A 5,058-nucleotide genomic window follows, 5' to 3' on the forward strand; every position below is an offset into this window, starting at 1 on the left:
AGTAGGATCTCATATACATCAGTTTAACAGAGGCTACATGCTATCTTGCAAAGTTGATTATCCAATTAAGAATACTAGCACCAATCAAGAGCTTGAGAAAAAGCAGGATGAGGGAACAAGCCAGTGTAGTGATAAGTGTAGTTACCCAAGGCCTCCAACTGAACAGGTTATGATAACATGAGTGACATTTGGTCCCCACTATAAGAGGCAATCTTTACACAGCCTCAGTTAGGGAAGTAGAAATCAGTTGAGGAACGACAGCCCAGCTGTCTAAAAGGATTGGATGCTAGACACACATAAAAGTCATGGCTTCCCAGGTTTAGGAACTGATAGAAGTCACTTCCCAGTACTTTCTAACTCATTGGCAGAGATCGACCTTGGGCAACCTTAGATGTTGTTGGGAGTAGATGGTACCAAAAGTGATGGCACCTAGAATTCCTCCTGAGCTAAAGGAGGTGAGGAGAAAGGAGTGCAACTCTTTTCATTGTACTTCCCCAGAGTTCAGCCTCATCAGCCCAAAGACAATAAAGACAAGGGTCACAATCATGATCACACTAGTCTTAGCTTCAAAGGATCAGGTCCCAGCTCAGCAGTCCCCTGTTTCACCCACTTGATGCATCGATGGTGAACTCAGTTTGAGATCCTGTCAACCTTGAGATCTGAAGGCATTGTGAGGATGACTTTGTATGGTCCCTTCCAGGCTCGAGTCAGTCCTTCACTCCAAAAGGCCTTGAGGAAGACAGTATCCCCATGCTGGAATGGGTGGCACAGTGCAGAGCTGGGCAGGGGTTGAGTAGCTTGCACTTGGAAGTGAACAGTTTTCTAAACCTGTTGGAGAGACCAAAGATATTTAACAGGGACTGGTTAGAAAATTCTTCTAGTACTTCACTTTTAACCTTAAGGAAAAGTGGGGGGGCTCCCAAACATAATTTCATAAGGAGTAAAACCTGCTTTATGAGGTGTGCTTCTAACTCTAAGAATAGGCAGAGGCAGCAGGCTAACCCATTCTTCACCAATTTTCAACATCAATTTAGTCAGAGTAGATTTCAGGGTCTGATTAATCTATTCCACTTGCCCCAAGCTTTGTGGTCAGTAGCCACAGTGGAGTTTCCAATTTATACCCAGTGTCCTAGTGACAGACTGAGTTATAAAGGCTATAAAGGTGGGGCCATTGTTAGAATCAATGGACATTGGTAGTAAAAATCTGGTCAATTAATTCCTGAAGAAGTTTCTTTTGTACCACATTGGCAGTCTCCTGCTGAGTAGCATAGACCTCTATCCATCCGGAGAAGATATCTATAAAAATCAGGAGGTAGCAATAGCCACCCACTGGTGCTTTGACTTCTGTGAAATCCACTTCCGAGTATTCTCCAGGATTTCTACTCCAGAATCTGACACCAAGAGGTGCAGGTGGGCATTGGTGGGGATTTACTCATACACAGGTTGGGTTCCTAAGAGAGGCCTGGCAGGCCAGCTCTTGCAGCTTTGAAAAACAGTATCTTGGAGCTAGAAGCTCAGCCATCCTGGAGCCCTGGGGTGTTTAACCACATGCAGTTGCTGGATGAGCTGTCATCCTATTGCCTGGGGGAGGTAGGTGCTACCATCTGGACATTTCCACCACCCTTGGGGATCTTTCTTTGCTTGCAGCTGGCTTGCTTCTCTATCTTCATTGTAAGTGGGACTAGTTGGGAGCAAAGGGGGAGGACACATGGTAGGCAGGATGAGTAAGGGTTCAGCTGGCCTCAGGTCTGCCTCTCTGGCTACTTGTTCTGCAAGTTGATTTCCCTTAGCCTCAGGTGTATGGTCGTTTTGGTGACCCTGACATGAATCCTGGCCACCTTCTTGGGAAACCATACCATCTCTAGGAGAGACAATAACTCTTCTTTGTTTTTGACAGTCTTTCCTGCAGCTGTCACAAGCTCTCTATACTTGTAGATGTTCATGTAGATATGTAGAGTAGCAAAGGCATACCTGCTGTCAGTATTTACATTTATCTCTTTTTCCCTTTCCCCATTGCAAGGCTTGGACCAAGGTGGTCAGTTCTGCCTTTTGGACTGAGGTTCCCTTGGGATGACTTGATCAACTGTAGTCACTACAGCTCCCACCCTTCGTACCCTGCTTATTATCCTGTTGCTTCCATCTGTGAAGAGGGTGGCATGTGCCTCAGCCAAGCAGATGTCTGTCAAGTCCACTTGCCCCCCCTCCCCGGATCTGGTCCAGTACCTCCTCAAAGTCATGAATTGAAATGTCAGGGTCATCATGTGGCATCAGCATAGCTGGATGGAGAACCTGTCCTGCTGAGAAGACTCTACAAGGCTGGACAATCAAGAGGGTTTGATACTGAGTGAGGTAAGCATTTGATATCCATTTGTTAGTGGCCCCTTTTAGTATAGTCAGTACTGAGTGAGGGGCAGTTAGGACTAGGTCCTGTCTGAGGGTCTACTTGCCAGTCTCCTTAACCAATAAAGCTGTGGCAAGCTACCACCTGAAGACATGAAGACCATCCTGAGGCCACAGGGCTAATCTTTTAGAGAGATAGGCCATAGGGTGCTTCCTGGGTCCCAAGGACTGCATTAGGACTCCCTTAGCAATCCCTCTTACCTTATGGATGAATAGATGGAAGGCTCAGTAATACCAGGTAGTGCCAGAGCCGGAACTGATACCAAAGCTCTTTTCAGATTCTGGAAGACTTCTCCATCTATTCCCCATTCTAGGGGTTGATTTCCTTCTGTGCGAGAATAGAGGGGTCTTGCTATCTCAGAAAACCAAGGTGTCCCTAGGCAACAGTATCCAGCCGCACTTAGGACTCACATACATGCTCTTGGTAGTTGGCATGGGTATCCGGAGGATGGCCCTTTCCTGGCCTGGGGTAAGGATCTTTTTCCTTCTAAGATTTCATTCCCCAGGTACGATACTTTAGAGGCACAGAGTTGTTCCTTTATTGCTGAGACACAGTAGCACACCTCCTGTAGTAGCTGAAGAAACTCTCAAGTCCCTCCAGGTGTTCTGAATAGCTAGTAGCAGCTAATAAATCATTCACATGTTGCAGCAGGGTTAGGTTAGTGTGGTGGGATTGAAAACTCACCAAGCCCTATGGGAGGGCGTCACTGAACAGGGTGGGTGCATTTTTGAATCCTTGAGGCAGCTGGGTCCACATCAGCTGGCCGCAGTTGCTGGAACCTGGATCAGACCACTCAAAAGCAAAGATAGGCTGGCTAGTTGGGTTATCGGCACACTGAAAAAGGCATCCTTCAAAATCTAGCACATTATACAGTTGGTGCTCAGGAGAAAGCAAACTCAGGAGGGTATATGGGTTGGGGAGAGTAGGATGCAGAGCTACCACTTGCTGGTTAACTTCTCTCAAGTCCTAAACCAGCCTGTAATCTGCTATCCCTGGTTTCTTTACCAGTAGGAATGGGATGTTCCATGGAGACTTGCAGGGATTTAATATCCCAAAGCCCATCCACCTCTTAACATGAGAGGATATCTCCTGTCTGGCCTTCTGAGAGTTGAGGTATTGTCAAACATTCACAGGTACGGTGGTCGACAAGAGTTCAACTCTCACTGGAGTGTGATGAGCAGACAAGCCTGGTGGGTGAGATGCTGCCCACACTTTTGGGAACTCTGCCATAAGTCTATCCAATAAGCCTCCAGGGCTAATTTCCTCTGGGTTTCCCTCTGCTGAGAGAAGATGCATTTCAGACAGGGCAGTTGTCAAAGACAGTTGGTATGAGGGGAGTGGTAGCCTTTAGTTTATGAAAGAGGTCTCACCCTTGCAAGGGGAAGGGGCAGTCCAGTATTGCCAGAAAAAGGTGAGTAACTGTTTTGATCCCAGACTCACCAGTTTCTCACTTGTGAGCAGGCAGTTTTGAACTGCTCCTGTGGTCACTGCATGAGAACACTTTGTGATGAAAGCTTTTCCAGGGGAGTTTTTAACACTGACCTCTCAGCTCCGGTGTCCACCAGGAAATGGACCTGTTGGCCTCCTACTTCAACATTTACCATGGGCTCCAGGGGAACATGAGAGAAGGAGCCCTAGCCTCCTCAGTCTGAATCTTCTTTTCCACTGGATGTAGGGCTAGATAGCACCTGGGCAGAGAGCCTGTGGGGACATTCATGTTTCCCGTGACCTTCCTCCTTGCAAAAGGCACATTGATTTTGGCCCAATGGTTTGGGGTCTCCTACCTTTCTAGGCACCTGCCCTTTGGGCTTGCTGGGGTTTGGTCCCATAGGGTCCCCTCTGATGGCTGCTGCCAAAACCTTTGCTTGTTTCCTTGCTGACTATTCATCTGTGGCTATTGCCAATTTTAATTAATAGGTCTGACTAAATCTAAAATGGTGTCTGATGGGCCCAAAATGGTGTTCCTGCCACAGCCCCAACCACAGTTTCATTTTCCCATACAAAACCAGGCCCCAAGATTGAGCTCAGTGGTTCTGCTGCCTGCCTTGCAGGCACAACGTCCCAAGTTTGATCCCCAGTAGTCAAAATACCCTCCAAACAACAAACAAACAAAAACAATCCTTTCCCCTCCCTCTCTGTCCCATTAAAAATCGTGCCATTCCATACTACCGAAACTGCTATATACATTCAATGCAATGCCAATTGAAATTCCAACACTATATCACAGAACTAGAAAAAAGAATCCAAAAATTCATTTGGAACCACAAGAGACCTAGAATAGCAAAAGCCATTATAGGCAACAGTCACATGGCACCAGGTGTAACAATTCCCAATTTGAAACTATACTACAAAAACACTGTGATAAAATCAGCATGGTACTGGCAAAGAAATAGGCCTGAGGATCAATGGAACAGACTGGAAGACACAAAAACAAATGCAGATGTACTCAGCTACCTCATCTTCGACAAAGGAGCTCACCATCCTCAGTGGAGGAAAGATAGCCTCTTTAATAAATGGTGTTGGAAAAACTGGATATCAACCTGTCACAGATTAAAATTAGACCCTTATCTTTCGCCATGCACTAAATTAAAATCCAAATGGATTAAAGATCTAAATATTAAAACAGAAACATTAAACTTGCTGGAAAGTAAGTTAGG

The 5,058-nt window shown here is 46.1% G+C and overlaps 1 long non-coding RNA gene across 1 annotated transcript; it reads right to left on the reverse strand.

Annotated features, from left to right (window-relative positions):
- Positions 1-759: 759 nt before the first annotated feature.
- LOC104871469 lies at positions 760-4,094 on the reverse strand. The gene is made up of 3 exons (XR_782874.1): positions 3,944-4,094; positions 3,086-3,193; positions 760-828 (listed from the first exon to the last, which is right to left on the reverse strand). It is a non-coding gene; the product is annotated as an uncharacterized LOC104871469 (long non-coding RNA).
- Positions 4,095-5,058: the final 964 nt, after the last annotated feature.

This window comes from Fukomys damarensis, unplaced genomic scaffold (assembly GCF_012274545.1).
Source record: "Fukomys damarensis isolate Sample0158 unplaced genomic scaffold, DMR_v1.0_HiC HiC_scaffold_1, whole genome shotgun sequence".
Taxonomy (NCBI): Eukaryota; Metazoa; Chordata; class Mammalia; order Rodentia; family Bathyergidae; genus Fukomys; species Fukomys damarensis.